This window comes from Nansenia antarctica (genome assembly GCF_963989245.1).
Source record: "Nansenia antarctica genome assembly, chromosome: 5".
Taxonomy (NCBI): Eukaryota; Metazoa; Chordata; class Actinopteri; order Argentiniformes; family Microstomatidae; genus Nansenia; species Nansenia antarctica.
Genome location: NC_137690.1, coordinates 53,601,469 through 53,618,936, shown reverse-complemented (window position 1 = coordinate 53,618,936; position 17,468 = coordinate 53,601,469). Strand labels below are relative to the sequence as shown.

The window sequence follows — 17,468 nt, the reverse complement described above, 5'->3', positions numbered from 1 at the left end:
TCAGTTGCAGCAGGCCTTCTTCAGAGGCAGGCCTTCCAGTAGGACAGTCCCACCTCTCCACCTGTCCTCCTGGTCCTTCAACACTCTTGCCAGATGTACCATGGCCTCTGTCGCGTTGGCTCCGGTGTACGCGCTGACCTCATAGAACATCACCTAGGTGTCCTGGGCCAGTAATTCAGCGTCTCTGAGCTTCACCTCCCTTTCACAGACGACGTCCATCTTGTTCCCCAGGAGGAGGATGGGGATGCCCTCTCCTGCTGCCTCATAAACGTTGGCCAGCCAGGGTCGCACAGCCTTGAAGCTTTCCTGCTTGGTTACGTCATACATGATGACCACCCCGTCCGCCCTCCGGAAGAACTGCTTGGTGAGGCTGCGATACCTCTCCTGTCCAGCGGTATCCCACAACTGCATTGCTACCTGGGTATTATCCAGGGTAAGAGACTTCACACTGTAGTCAATACCTACAGTGGCGGAGGTAGAGGGGTTGAAACGCCCGTCACAGAAGGATCGTAACAGAGACGTCTTGCCCACGCTGGGGTTGCCCACCAAGACCACCTTAAACAGGCGGTCAGGGGCGGGCACAGTACCCTCCTTTACCCTCTTAGTCTGGGCCCTCAGGCTAACCTGGAGGTCACGGCGCCGCTGCTTCTGATGCTCCTCCATGTTCCTCTTCTTCCTCCTTCCTCCCCCGAAACCTCCGCCTCGGCCGGTCATGGTGCTCTTTCCTAGAGTGACTCCAGCCAGCTTGATCAGGTCCCTCATGCAGGGGGTGTTTAATGTTTAATGATAATATGTTCTTTGTTCATTACGGTATTGTATAGTCTGAGATCAAGTGGGGGTGTCTCATCGTCTGAAACAAGGAGATATAAACATCATATTCTGTTTGTTTTCTACTGCACACAGACACACACGCACATGCGCACACACACAGTATCTAAGTTCTCTCTCCCCTCCCCCCGCATTCATTGATCCATCATCACACTACTATTCTGACAGAGAATAACTATACAGACAATATTAACGCAGCTAACGTTAGTGAAGTTAGCTAGCTAGTTCTAGATACAATTCAATATACCAACAATAATACCCTGCTGTTACAGTTTACGTTAATGATAACGCATATGGTACTTTCACTTACCAGGTGACGTTACGATGGCATCGGGTTGGTGCTGGATACTGTAACCAAGCAGGAAACGCCCGTCACAGAAGGATCGTAACAGAGACGTCTTGCCCACGCTGGGGTTGCCCACCAAGACCACCTTAAACAGGCGGTCAGGGGCGGGCACAGTACCCTCCTTTACCCTCTTAGTCTGGGCCCTCAGGCTAACCTGGAGGTCACGGCGCCGCTGCTTCTGATGCTCCTCCATGTTCCTCTTCTTCCTCCTTCCTCCCCCGAAACCTCCGCCTCGGCCGGTCATGGTGCTCTTTCCTAGAGTGACTCCAGCCAGCTTGATCAGGTCCCTCATGCAGGGGGTGTTTAATGTTTAATGATAATATGTTCTTTGTTCATTACGGTATTGTATAGTCTGAGATCAAGTGGGGGTGTCTCATCGTCTGAAACAAGGAGATATAAACATCATATTCTGTTTGTTTTCTACTGCACACAGACACACACGCACATGCGCACACACACAGTATCTAAGTTCTCTCTCCCCTCCCCCCGCATTCATTGATCCATCATCACACTACTATTCTGACAGAGAATAACTATACAGACAATATTAACGCAGCTAACGTTAGTGAAGTTAGCTAGCTAGTTCTAGATACAATTCAATATACCAACAATAATACCCTGCTGTTACAGTTTACGTTAATGATTGATAACGCATATCATATGGTACTTTCACTTACCACCAGGTGACGTTACGATGGCATCGGGTTGGTGCTGGATAGCATTAGCCTCGTCATCTGGCTCTTTTTCTGTAACATTCGTGTCGCCCCGTCCATAGAGGCAACCAAGGCAATTGCTTGGGGCCACCAAACAAAAAGGGCCTTTTTGTCAAACTGAAACTGTCCTTGGATGAATGTATTTTCAATGGAAATCATGGCATTCAGCGTTTAGTCGCTCTGAGTCTGCTCGCGCTGCGCATACATTCTGTTGTGGATCCCGCTTCGGCTCCACTCGCTTCCACCTCAGCGCCGCTCGGGGAGACCAATCAGGCTCAATCAGAGACAGCTGCGCCGGCTCCAGCAGGTGTCTACAATCTCCGGAGGAGAGACCTGGATAAAATACCCCGCAAACTGCCGTCTGACGCTTGATCAATCCGATCCTATGTGGTTAGTCGTCTCGCTCCCTCGGCTGTCTCCTGTGAACTCTAGCTCCGTTATTTCCAGTTTATTTTCCCTAGTCGTTTTTTATTTATTTTGTTTGTTTGTTTTCTCTCCTCCCCCAGTCTACTCCTGCCTGCCAGCCGACTACCCCCTCCTGCCTAAGGCCTCCTGCCTACCTGCCCTCCTGCCTTCCTGCCCTCCTGCCTGCCTGCCCTCCTGCCTGCCTGCCTGCCCTCCTGCCTACCTGCCCCCCTCCTACCCGCCTGCCTGCCCCTTTTAATAAATACCATTATTATTACACTAGTCTCTGTGTCTGTCTGTTCTGGGGTACTACCACATTTGACCACTTGATCCAGTCCTTAACACATTCATCCAAGGACAGTTTTAGTTTGACAAGCTAAACAATATGAGGGTAGTTAAGAGTTTAACTACTTTTCATTGTGAAATAGCTAGTTTGGTAAAGTATTCCCTGCAATTACGGCGTTATTATATGATCTATAACACCACGGACATCCATATCCGTAACCACTATTGGCAGTATCCACGCCGCTGCCCCAAAACCCCCCTAGTGGGGCTGTCAGGCCAAAACCTTCCGCTTGCCAAAAGCTACCGGGGGTGCGGCCTAACGCGTCACGACCAGCTGGCACGCGCACGCGTCACGACCAGCTGCCGAGTGTTTTTGAAACCTCCGTTTTGGCCGCCATTAGCGAAAAGCTTTAATTTGGCTCTACAAGTGTTAATATGTCATTTTATGAAGTTTTAATATGTTTTCAGGCGAGAAAGTAACCATATATATTCACAAAATGTATCCGGTTTATCAAAATAACCCGTTTATATATGAAAACACATATAATGCTATCGCGTCTCCACAGGCTAAAGTACAACTACACTCATATCCTCAACTTATGTCCTAATCACACTACTGTCGTACCTTCTCCTTGACATGGACATACACACACCTGCTACCTTCTTTGAAAGAAATCGCGATTTATTCAGTGAAAACTAGTACACCATTCAACATAGCATAACAATAGCATAGCATTCGCGGACACAGTCAGGCAATGCACCTAGCACAACAATAGCATAGCATTCGCGGACACAGTAACATAGACAGATAGACAGCTAGACAGCTAGACCGCTAGACAGATAGACAGCTAGACAACTAGACAACTAGACAGCTAGACAACTAGACAGCTAGACAGCTAAACAGCTAGACAGATAGACAGCTAGACAGATAGACAGCTAGACAACTAGACAGCTAGACAACTAGACAGCTAGACAACTAGACAGCTAGCTCTTGGTGTTTAGCTGTTTAGCTGTCTAGCTGTCTAGTTGTCTAGTTGTTTAGCTGTTTAGCTGTTTAGCTGTCTTGGTGTTTAGCTGTCTAGCTGTCTATCTGTCTAGCTGTCTAGTTGTCTAGCTGTCTAGTTGTTTAGTTGTCTAGCTGTCTAGTTGTCTAGCTGTCTAGTTGTCTAGCTGTCTATCTGTCTAGCTGTCTAGCTGTCTAGTTGTCTAGCTGGCCCCGCCCCCTTCTAGCTTGAAATTGACTTCTAGCCCCGCCCCCTTCTAGCTGCCTCTCAACTGTCAGCAACAATTATGAAGCGATCGCACATTTCTGGTCACCAAAAAAAGAAACGAGAAGACAATGAAAAACGACAACAGGATAGTGGTAAGTGGATAGAAGCTGCAGAGTGCAAAAATGTAAATAAGATGCAGAGTGCAAAATAAGTAAGATGTCTTAGGCAGGCAGACAGACAGACAGGCAAGCAGGCAGGCAGACAGACAGACAAGCAGGCAGGCAAGCAGGCAGGCAGACAGACAGACAGACCCAGTGGAGTCATGTAAAATGTAAATAAGAACACCAGCGGTTTCAGAATATACTTGTTTATTGATTTTTTGATTTATTTGTTTATTTATGTGTTGTTCTTGCTCTGTTTGATATTACATATTAATGTTGCTGTTTCAGAATGTAAGTGTGTTAGAGTTCTAATAAGCACCATTGTGAGTTGATATTTCATTATTTATATTGCTCCAATTTGATGTTACTACACATGGCTCCTTTGTTGATCAAATACTCGGACGTGTGTGTGACTGTTAATTAATACATTATGACATTTATAATGAATTCCTTTGTTTCAGACTGTTTTTTTACTTACACACACACGAGCGCGGGCATATGCGCGAACTTCGTAAAACCGTATTATATTTTAGTGTCAGGGAAATAAATAAATTTTAAAATGTCCACATCGTCACCCGCCTAAGACCCTTACCAGGGGCCTCCATAATGTTGTTTGCTTAGGGCCCCCACAAGTCTAGGGGCTCCACTGCGTGTCAGTGTCACAGTGTCACCAGAAGCGGCAGTAGCTTCAGGGGAAGGCTTACTAAAACACTCAAAAAGTGTCGTTTGCTTTCGCTTCATATCTGGGAAGTTTGAAAGTTCTGTCACAATAAGCGTTATGGTGCGGCACAGGTGTGTATTTGGTACAGCTAGCGGAGTGGTTAGGCACGCCGGGTAAAATATACAAACGCGGAGTAATACAAGATGTGTCAAGATTCCAGTTAGCCGGCCCGTGCGTATGGATATTTGTAGGCTGGAACTCAAACTGACCAATAGAGACATGAATGGACCGGATCTATCTGTTGTATAACACCGTTACGTATCCTCACGCATTTTTAAGTGGGTATACGTATCCTCGCGCATTTTTAAGTGGGTATACGCCGTAGTCCCGCGTATCACGTAGACTACACCACTGAAATATCCCTCCATCTCTCCTGTCCTTGAGTACTGTATACCAGAGACATGCACAACTGTAATGGCTATATGTACAAGCCCCCCTGAAACGTGCTTTGTTTCCTTCTAGAGGTCTTTCAGAAACCTTGAATCTGTCTGCTCTTTTTCATCTTGTTCTAGACTAGATCTTAACCTGGGGTATGGGGTAGTAGTGGTCTAGTGGATAGTGGATTAAAAGCGTCTGCTAAATGGCAAAATTAATTAAAAATTAATTAACCTGCCTAACTTCCTGCTTCTGTCCTACTGATATACAGATGGGGCTGGAGGGGAGGAACAGGGCTGAGAGGAAGTTGTGAGTAGACACCCCAACTCTCTACTGTAAGAGACGGGAGGAGAGGGAGGGGAGACACCCCAACTCTCTACTGTAAGAGAGGTCATGAACGTGTGCTCCTCCACGCACGGCCCATAGCTGTCCACCATGGAGGTAGAGCTGCCATCCAATGATCACAAGGTTGACGGTTCGGTGGTTCGATCTCCAGCTGGCCACATGCCGAGGTGCCCTTGGGCAAATTGCTCCCAACGAGCGGGCCAGCGCCTTGCATCGTAGCTTGCCGCAGCTGGTGTGTGAATGGGTGACTGAGAGGCCATTGTAAAGCACTTTGGAATAAGGTGCTAATTTAAGTGCAGTCTATTTACTCTCTCTCTCTCTATTTACACCTCTCCTTTTCTTCACCAGATATCATTGAACTTAGACCCCCTCATGACCTCATGATGTCATAAACTACTACAGTCTATGACACAGCTTATACAGAAGATACACTGTATGAGCTCATATAGACCTACTGTTCGTGTTTAGGGTATGGCTTGCTGTTTCTACCATAATATTGCCATATAATATTAGCCAGCAATGGTTAGTGGAGGTCATGGGAAGGTGATATCTACAGGTGATCAGGCCAGGTTAACCCAGGTGTTTGACTGACATCTGCTGCTTTATTTGACCTTCTCATGGCAGTCAATTTCCATGCCTGGAAAAAGTGTGTGTCTTGACCTAAGTGATATCTGCCAGCTGATCACTGCAACAGGTTCACTCCTGGATCCTGTGGGTTCCATCTTCCACCACTGGTACACTGACACAACTTAGTTCCAATATCCACATCTAGCATCTCTTTATTCAGCATTGTCATCCATGGTAACGTGTCAACAGCATAGCATGCATATTGAACAAGATACGCTAACCAGCCTGATCATGTGCATAGTCAAATCAAATGTATTATGCCACTAGAGGAAATGTAGTATTCAAATATATTCAATCCATCATGAATACAACATGACAACATAGCAGACAGGACACAGAGACAACATACAATACAGTACAGTGCAAGATCACTTCATGTGAAGACAAAGGACAATCACATTGCTGAATGCAGAAAGTGCATAGTGCAATCATTTGCGCAAATTCAGCCTGCTAATTGTAGTGGAATTATAAAAGACTCTTTTTTTAGTCCTATGAGTTGGAATTTTTGGAGAATTTATTTTGTCCTATGAGTTGGAACTGAGTCGGTACAGTCCAATATGGCATGGGCCTTCCTTACCACCTGCTGATCGCAAAGGTCACCCCAATAACTTCTCAAGAAGTAAACACGTTGTTCTACCTTCAGCTGCCGTTTGCCATTCCTTTTTGTAGGTCACTTGAAGTCATCCTACAGTTGTTGAGTGACATTTGAATGACTTGGCGGTCATCCAGGTCAGTGGAGAGTCATTTTCGCCCTCTACTGGTCTGTAGCTTTGTTGTCCCTAATGTCTGGTGCTTGACCTTGATCTTATGAACTGTCGTCTTTGACATTTTAAGGATGGAAGCAACCTGACACTCACTGAATCCCTCTGCCAGTAAATCCAGAATTGAACCCTTCTTTTCCTCAATCAACTTTTCTATTCAACTCTTTTGACTCTTTTTTATTCCAATTACTTATGAGGTAGCACTGTTTTTGCCATCCAGAAGGTTCTATTGCAAGAGGATAGCAATGACCACAGCAGTGTTTCATATACTTTTTCCTTGTTAAATAAGATTCGGTTCAGGTGATCACCTAATCAGTACCTCACAATGAGGTGTGCCTGTGTTGGAATTCAACAGACACTGGAATGGAATGGCTGCCATACATGTAGAGATGCTGATGAAAGAAATATTTGAAGCAGTCAAAAGGCACATTCCACAAAATATGCTCTGCTTTATTGATATTTGACTTACCTTTCTCTAGTGCAATCTTTTATCAATGCTATTGTACTATACACAAAATATATTTTATGTCTGGTAGAAATCCTTCTGTTTTGTTATTGGTTTTGTCATTGTTTTTCTTTGTGTGTAATGCAGGACATCTTTAAATAACAAGCTTTAAATAACAAGAGCAAATTGGGGGGAGGATCCCCAGACCCCCACCAGGAGTGTACACCCACATTTCAAATCAAACCACCATGACCCAAACTGTGGTGTGTGTGTCTTTGTAATTTGATTGTAATGTTTGAGTGTCTTATGTTCCTAACTTGTCTGCAACATCGTCCCCCCCTGCTGCTGTCATGGACTCTGTTAAGCACTTTTTCTCTAGAATCCTTTTTGTTGTTGCTGCTTTTGCTGTTTCTTTGTGTCCTTTTAATTTATGTGAAGTGCATTGATCTATGGACCACTTCATGATGTGTTACATTATCTAAATAAAGTTGATTGTTATTAGAATTGAAATAAAAAACGTTCTACTGACTAATGTTCTACTCAATGACATCCTCCCACATTCTCTTTTAAAGGCTGGCTGGCTGGCTGGCTGGCTGGCTGGCTGGCTGGCTGGCTGGCTGTGATTGGCTCCCCAGGACCACGCCTCCAGCAGTGGAGAGTCGAGTGCAGGAGTGACTCAGTCAAACAACCCCCACAACACCTGTTCAACCCCCCCTCCCTCCTCAATATTTTGGTCAGAATGACTATGCAGATTACCATGACAGTGACCTTTGACACTGATGAAGTCGGAAGAGAAGCTTCTGCACAAATAATCTGCCCGATTCATTCATTGTTTTGAAATAGTTCAATCCCTCATTTGGAATAGAGTAAATTGAAACAATGAAGTAGTAAATATCCTCTAGGAAACATTACCTCACCCACCAGACAGAAAACATTTGGTTTACTTTTTATTTTTTAACAAGCTGCTGAGCAGGGGAGCAAAGAGTATAGAGGGTATTACTCAAGATAACTTCAAAATCAACCTGATTCTCTCTACTAACAATGACAAAGTACAAATACACAGACATGTTTCAATGCTGAGGCAACAAGCAGGATATCCCTAGATCTTGGTTTAACACCCTACATAACAGTCGTGACAAAGGTCTCTAGTAAGGGCCAATCCCAATTCACCCCTAGCCCTTCGTTTTCACCCCTTTGGCTCGATTTGCGCGTTCACGTTTAGGGCGAGGGCTGTCCCAATTCATATTTCATCGAGGGCTAGGGGTAAGGGGGAGGGCTAACTATTACTTCGTTTCGAGCGATTCCAGGACCACACTAGCTTCGAAGGGCTAGGTGTACGCTACCCCTTGATACCAGGATGCATTGCGAATCATCTACAGAAATCTTATGTCGCTCTATTCAATGCGGAAATGTCATTTTAATTCTCTGTAATTACTTATTAATAAAGATTTGAAAAATTATGATAACCATCTTATTGTCTTAGTTTAATGTCATTACAATGCATTATAGACCTTTTATTTATAACACGCATAACCCAAAAATCGCTTTTATGTCGGTGCTGTGTCTAACGTTACAGTAACGCAACGCTGCATGACAGTCGAGCATTTCAGAGATGTACAGTCATAAATCAATTATTACCTGTGGCGTTTGACAGCGGATGATGGTACACATATGTAAAGTTATCTATCAAACGTTCGGCTGACTTGTACATGATGCGCATTTTGACCTATTTCCACCCGCAATCTAATCCGAGCAGTTGTTATTATGTAATATTATTAATGGGTTGTATCATTCATTTCAATGCATTATAGACCTTTTCTTTATAACAAGCACAACAACAACAAAACGTTATCATGCCGATGTGCTGTGTGTTAACGTTACAAGCTGATTTGTGCATGACAGCCGCGCATTGACATATTTCCATGTCTGATGTACTAATGTCATTTCAATGCATTATAGACCTTTTCTTTATAACAAGCACAACAACAACAAAACGTTATCATGCCGATGTGCTGTGTGTCTAACGTTACAAGCTGATTTGTGCATGACAGCCGCGCATTGACATATTTCCATGTCTAATGGCATATGACACGCGAAATGTAACGTAATGTACAGTTAAGGATACGCGTAAAGGATGATGATATATCACCGTTCGACTCTACTGAGAAATGTTTCCGCTTATTTGTCATCTCTCCTTCACGGGCAAATGTGGCCGCGTCCCCCAAGAGATCCTCTTTCTACGTTTTTGACCACCACTATGATGGATTGATTTTTGGATTCTAGACGACGAATTGTTCTGAGAAAGGCGCTTGGTAACGTGATTTTTGGACAACGCTTTATGACTACTGATGGACTGGTTGTTTTGGTTGGAGTCATTCATTGTCATTAAATTCATTGTCATTATTGCGATGTCCACAAAAAAGACATCGCTGACGGAAGAGACTAAAAAAGGAACGTCTAAACACTACAGTGTGTTGATAACAAACGAAAATAGATGCTTATAGCACACGCAACAGAAATAAACACAGCTGAAGAAGGCATTGCGAGATGTGAGAATTCGCCGGCAACACAACGTGTCAACCGTACCGCGTGATGACGTAGGCGCCGTGAAGGGCCGTCCCAATTCATAGGGCTTAGATTTCAAGGGGTAGGGCTTGTGACGTATTCGAAGGCCTTGCCTTCGAATCGAGTGACACTCGAAAACGAGCCATAGGGGTAGAAAAGAGAATCGGGATTGGGCCTAAGGGATCAGGATGAGAGAAACATTCAGAATTATGATTAAGGCATTAAGGCTAAGGCTATCTGGGACTTGTTCTGCTGTCCAATGGTCATTTAATTTCATGATGTATAACATAACCATTGATTTGTGAAGAAAATACTTAAATGCCTAATTAGCTATTGGGATGAAAAACTAATTAAAAGATTATTTCAAAAAGCATTTCACAAAGAATATACTGTAAATCGGAAGTTTCAGTCTATGTTCCTCACAATAGACGTTAGCTAATCAAACACACTAAAATAAAGATGACACATTCCATTGTCTTTCATGTGTTCCTTTCCAAGTGACACACTCAGATTGTCTAGATATCAATATATATTTTGTTATATCTACTGTACATTATATATATATGTTTATAATAAGTATCAAATAATGTATTTGCACTATGTGCTGCACATATAACATTTCACTCTTTCCACAATAAGTGTTATAAAAATAAAAAAAGCAAACCATACACATACCAGAGATATAAACAGAGGGTACAATCTGAATGTTTGCGAGTCTAAATTATAAGACAAGATGGGGGTGAAAAGTTACTACAATTACTGCAGCTGCTGCCGTGCCAAGCTACTTCCTGTGTGCATACTCTGATGCAGCATAAAGAGTTTTCCCTGCAAGCTTCCACAGCTTAACATTGATATCTTTTTTTCTACAAGAGTCTACAAGAACGAACAAACAAACATACACACACAGGACCTTTAAGGACGTATGTAGATTTGAACTTTAAAATAGTAAATGGCCATGCTAAAAGGAATGAGATCCCACGATGCAGGCTGTTCAGTGGAGAGCTCTATTCTGGGCCAAACTAAGCATTTTATAGTCTGGTGCTCGACACTTTTATCTTTCATGTCCTCTCTTCATATGCTTGCACGCACTGTGTATACATAATATGTATATATTATTATAATATTATTATTATTATTATTATTATATATATCATGCATATCATAGCATGTATAGTATAGATACATAACGCAATATAGTATGTACATATACACTATATGGTATATACAAAAGTATGTGGACACAATTATTGTCTGGGGCTGGTTTCATAGTTCCAGTGAAGGGAAATCTTAATGCTACAGCATACAATGCGATTCTAGAGAATTGTACGCTTCCAACTTTGTGGCAACAGTTTGGGGAAGGCCCTTTAGAGTTTCATCATGACAATGCCCCCCATACACGCCGACTGTGAGCCAGTCCTTCTGGCCCAACATCGGTGCCCGACCTCATTAATGCTCTTGTGGCTGAATGGGAACAAATCCCTACAACCATATTCTAAAATCTAGTAGAAAGTCTTCCCAGAAGAGTGGAAGCTGTTATAGCAGCAAAGGTGGGATCAACTCCATATTAATGCCCATGGTTTTGGAATGAGAAGTTCAACAAGCACACATGGGTGTGATGTTCTGGTGTCCCAATACTTTTGTCCATATAGTGTAGTAGTTCTAGTTTAACAATGGAATGTATCAACATATGTTTTGCCTTTTACAGTCATTTCACAAACAGTAACATGGTTTGCATTATGATTAAACTATACATCTAGTAATAACGCATCGTTCTGCTGAGGCTCAGGCTGACTCGGGCGCTCTACTGGATCAGTAGAAGGTATGGAGCTCCTACATCGGCGAAGAGACGGGCATAAACTAGAAAGTGACAATGATGCACAAGTCAATCACAACACATCTGACAAAACACCACAACACTAAAAAGGAAACAACTGAAAAACAATCAAACAAAACATCTTCTCTGTATCCTATAATAATAATAATTAACAATTGTTTCATTTTCCATGCAATCAACTTGTCAGTCAATCGTTGGAATTTGGTAGTTTTTGCTCTAGTCACAGGGTCAGCCATAGTCAGCGCCCATGGAGCAATTAGGGGTTAAGTGCCTTGCTCAAGGGCACATGCAGCTCCCTCCTGAGGCGGGGATCAAACCTGCGACCTTCCGATTGCTATCTGGTCTCTCTAAACTCCAGGCTACCGACGCCCCAACACTAAGGCTACCGCCGCCCCCTACCGCTGCCCCCCTACCACCGCCCCCCTATAAGGAGGGACATGCCATCATGTTGAATCCTCCTAACCAAATGCTGACGGTCTCCTCAGGTGATGATGCTTACCCACAAATACGGTCCAAGTTGCACCAGACAACAAGGACAACAAGGACAACAATGCCAATCACGCTGCCAATCACGCTGCCAATCAGAATCTCCCGTCTGTGACAGTCAACGCCAGGACATATTGGGGTGGGGTTCTTCTGCTCGGAGTCTGAAAGAGGGATAGGGGGAGTAGCTAAGCACATAAGCTCTGCACAAACATGCAAACATAATCAGTTGACCCAGTGCTAAAAGCTGATTCTGGATTCAAATCATTATAGATGTTAATCTATTGAGAGTATCAGTATTGCTAATGCAAAAAAACACAGTACATGTCTTTGCTGTATCCCAGAGACCCATTACCTATAATTGATTGAATTGAGGCGTGTGTTTGCTGCTATTGAAAAACCACGTAATACTTTTATTTTGACGTATTTACTATGTAAATGCAGGCTTACAGATCAGCCTACAGTATTACTTAATAGAGAGAATTTTTTTCCTGCTATGTATTGCTCCTTTCAAATGACTTTCAATAACAAAGAAACAAACAATAACAAACAAAAATATAGCTGAAGGCGGCAATTAGGGGTGGAAGGGTTAACCTCACTGTCTTAAAGCACACTGACTTTGAGATTGATTAGACCAGGGGTGCCCAATACGTCGATCGCAAAGGTAGTATGGGTAGATCGCATGGCATTGAACAAAACGGAAAAAAAAAAGAAAAAAAAAATCGCCTATCATCCATCCTCACTATGGCTTTTGCCACTTGATTGACGTACAGGTGAGCCAGTCTGAGATCTGATCTTTTCACCTACACCTAACACGCGGTTCACCACGCATGCGCAGTCAACAGCACCAACTACAAAATACAAAATACCGGCGAGACTAATTACCTAGTTAGCCTTCCAATTTCTACTATTTACTATATAATACTAAATAAAGGCTATACAAATGAGTGGGGAAGCTGGACCAAGTAAGAAACCAATAACGTATAACTTCCATCCAGAATGGGAGGAGGACTTTTTTACACAATGTGATATTGGAAATGCGTCTGTCTGATCAGCAAATCTACGATGGCTATTTCGAAGAAGGGAAATGTGGCAAAAGAGCGAAAACGTACGGCTGCAACGATAGCTTCTTATCGCGTCAGTCACGTTCTTGTTAAACACAAGAAGTCATTCAAAGACGGCGAAATTGTGAAAAAAGTTTCTCGAGGCTGCAGATTGCCTTTTCGATGACAGATCCACAGTGGCTGATGACACCTTGCAACCAGCTCCTACAGCCCTGACTATTAGAAACTAGCTGCCTCCTCCCAGTGCCAGGTCTCCCACTAAGGTAGAGAAATGCATTTATTTCCTCCTTTCAAACTAGGGAACTACCTGTTTTGTATCTGGTTTACTTTTCTGTTTGTTGGATCAGTAGTTGGCTATGGTACTGCAGACTGGCTGTCAGTGTGTGAGTGAGAGAAAGTGAGTGTGTGTGTGTGTGTGTGTGTGTGTGTGTGTGTGTGTGTGTGTGTGTGTGTGTGTGTGTGTGTGTGTGTGTGTGTGTGTGTGTGTGTGTGTAAGAGAGTGAGAGAGAGAGAGGGAGAGAGAGGGGGAGAGAGAGGGAGGGTTTGTGCTATGGCTCCCTATGCAGACTGGCAAATGTGTGTGTGTCTGTGTGTCTCTGTGTGTGTGTGTGTGTGTGTGTGTGTGTGTGTGTGTGTGTGTGTGTGTGTGTGTGTGTGTGTGTGTGTGTGTGTGTGTGTGTGTAAGAGAGTGAGAGAGAGGGAGAGAGAGGGGGAGAGAGAGGGAGGGTTTGTGCTATGGCTCCCTATGCAGACTGGCAAATGTGTGTGTGTGTGTGTGTGTGTGTGTGTGTGTGTGTGTGTGTGTGTGTGTGTGTGTGTGTGTGTGTGTGTGTGAATGTGTGTGAGCGAGAATAGCAAAGAGGGAGGGTTTGTGATGGTCTTCTCCTGTGGCTGTGTGACAGAGAGAGGGAAAGTGTATTGTGAGTTTACTATGCAGGCTGGGAACTGTGTGTGTGTGTGTGTGTGTGTGTGTGTGTGTGTGTGTGTGTGTGTGTGTGTGTGTGTGTGTGTGTGAGTGTGTGTGTGTGTGTGTGTGTGTGTGTGTGTGTGTGTGTTTGTAGTACGTGCATGTACGTTTGCGATGTTGAAACTAGACTGGTAGATCTTGGCAGACTGGCTACATGAAAAGTAGATCTTGGTTCCAAAAAGTGTGAGCACCCCTGGATTAGACTAACAATGACTGACATAGCCCTATTTGCATATGTCAATTTATGGTACGGTACATATTAATTTGAATGTAGCTGTGGATTTTTAGAAGTATGAACTTGTTATTTTCAGGTACTGGTACAAGCATACTATTTTTGCATAATCGCAATATTTTTAAGTTACGGCTGTTAGTGCATAATATTGAGTGGCCCGTGGCAGCCATGTTTTTCGTCCGATCATGTAGGTATTTAGTACACATGCCTGCCAAAAAGCGAGAAAAAAAAAGTCATGGCCATTTTTCATGAAAACGGAACAGAGCTGAATAATATAACTAACAATTACAATAGGGATTTGCCCACTGCTTGGGCTTGGGCGCCCTAACAAAACAAAAATCTGTCAGATAGCAGTGGGAAACACATGCCTCTCATAGCATCATCATCATCACCTGATTCCTGTTGGTATAATCCCACAGCACTGCAGTTGCCTAAAACACAGAGACACACAGATAAAACACTCATCCAACACAAAATTCACACCCTTCCAGATAAGAGCATTGCGACATGGGGGTGATTCAATACTCACAGGTGCAAACAACCTTCTGCCATGGCATCTAAAAGAGAGAGAAAAAATTAGTTTATGGACTATGTGTCATCTCCTGTGCAGGCATTGTGTCAGCACTCTCACATGACCAAGAAAGGTAAGCAGGGAGGGGGAAGAGAGGGAGAGAGAGAGACACACACACACACACACACGCTGCCTGGTGAAAATGCTATATGAAATATATCACAAATTGTCATACATCATTTTCTCAACGAGACGTAAAGCAGATCAAACACAAAAGTACTGTAACAGTACCGCCAACTGTCCACAGCTCAAGGGGTCCATCATGTACGTCACTGCTCCCAGGCAGCTGCTAGTGGTGATGGAATGAGAGCCCTGAGACACCACCCTCTTTGAGTCAGACCCTAAGTCATCAGCAAGGACAATACCCTACACACACACAAATACACAAAACAAACAGCTAAGTTATTATCATCACATCAACTACAGAAAACAGATAATTATATTAGTCAGTTAAGCATCTATACCTGATATGTTAAATCAGAGGTGTAAGTATTACACAGTCAAATAAATTGTTGCATCATATAGCAGACCATCTACCAGTCGCCTCAGAAGAATGGGGAAGTTAAAACGTGAAGGAGAGGTGACATGTTTGTCTATGAATAAGCAGCCAGAGGTGGATACTCCTGTCACTCACGTTCTGATCCGACCACTGTACTGCTATACAGTATGGCGGGGCTTCAGACAGGGAATAAATGAATGAGCCGTTGAGATGTTGAGTACCATTGCAGCCAATAGTCCGGGCTCTGACATCTGTGGCCAGCAGACACAATACTGTGAAAGAGAAGAAACTCAGCAATCGCGTTTCAAAAACAAAACATTTGTAGTATATTTTACTTAACCACACACATACATGGACTGTATATAGTATGGGCCTGTTCTCCTGACAAGGGGGGTTTTCTGACACCTTGTAAACACATCCTTTGTCTTAAGGGCCATATGTTTTGCCTCAGGAAGTGCTGTCCATATATGGGCATGTTAGAATGACTTCCTGTGAATCTGACTTGAACTTTAACCAGGAATGACTTTTAGGCCAGGGTGACATCATATTGGGGTCTCCTACTCTTCACACCTCAAGCATCTATACAGTGAAGGTGATAGGCCATTGTTTTTGCATACTATTGTTTATAAATAAGGGAGTGGGCCCGAGCCCCCTCTCTCTCTCCTCTTGACCATGCAGCTCCTCTCTCTCTCTCTCTCATCTCTCTCTCTCTCTCTCTCTCTCTCTCTCTCTCTCTCTCTCTCTCTCTCTCTCTCTCTCTCTCTCTCTCATCTCTCTCTCTCTCTCTCCTCTCTCTCTCTCCTCTCTCTCTCTCTCTCTCTCTCTCCTCTCTCTCTCTCTCTCTCTCTCTCTCTCTCTCTCTCTCTCTCTCTCTCTCTCTCTCTCTCTCTCTCTCTCTCTCTCTCTCTCTCTCTCTCTCTCTCTCTCTCTCTCTCTCTCTCTCTCTCTCTCTCTCTCTCTCTCTCTCTCTCTCTCTCTCTCTCTCTCTCTCTCTCTCTCTCTCTCTCTCTCTCTCTCTCTCTCTCTCTCTCTCTCTCTCTCTCTCTCTCTCTCTCTCTCTCTCTCTCTCTCTCTCTCTCTCTCTCTCTCTCCTACGACCAGACCAGAATCCAGCCCAACATTTTTGTACCTGTACTTTGTTTCAATAAATAGTCTTAAACTACTCAGAATTATATTCTTCATTTTAGTATCCAACAAGTAACTTAATAAACGACACATTCTAACCAATTAATCTAAAAAAAAGAACAAGTAAATTCCATTCGAGTCATCTGCCTCGATATAGTCATCAGCAAGGATAGTACCCCTACACACACAAAACAAACAGCTAAGTTATTATCATCACATCAACTACAGAAAACAGATAATTCTATTAGTCAGTTAAGCATCTATACCTGATATGTTGAATCAGAGGTGTAAGTATTACACAGTCAAATAAATTGTTGCATCATATAGCAGACCATCTACCAGTCGCATCAGAAGAATGGGGAAGTTAAAACGTCCATGTGCGCGACTGCGTTCTGGTTATAGCCGTTTCATTTTTCTAATCGCTCATTAAGGACTGACGACAGCAGAGACTGAACCCAGAACAATTCATAATGAAGTAAAATGAAACATTATATTATTGATGGCATTATCAAAGGCAAACTGAATATTGATAGGGCTCAATATATAACGATAGGGCTGTAGCTAGAACTGCAAGGCATCAAGACATCAATAGTTCTAAGCACACCTCTGAAAACATGTAGAACTGAACAGAAAACCCGCTATTTGAGACACGCTCCGCGGAAGTAGCAAACACGCGTCTGGTCTGGTAAGCACCTAAAGTCCAGCAAAAGTTCCACCACGCACAAGTAAGGCAAGCTAAGGTCGCTGGTGGGTTTATTCTGTTTCCATCTAACTTTATGCGCATTAACTCTTTGTTTATTTATTCGAATTAAGCCGTTTCCATAAAATTCTAATGCGATATACTTAAAAATGCGCATAAAAATTGTTTATGGAAACACGACACGACTGTTAGTACCCGAAGTCGT

The 17,468-nt window shown here is 43.4% G+C and overlaps 1 pseudogene across 1 annotated transcript; it reads right to left on the bottom strand.

Moving 5' to 3' along the window:
- LOC308158144 (EF-hand calcium-binding domain-containing protein 4B-like) lies at window positions 1–762 on the bottom strand (annotated as a pseudogene). The gene has a single exon. The product of its transcript is annotated as an EF-hand calcium-binding domain-containing protein 4B-like (transcript).
- Between the last annotated feature and the right edge of the window lie 16,706 nt (window positions 763–17,468).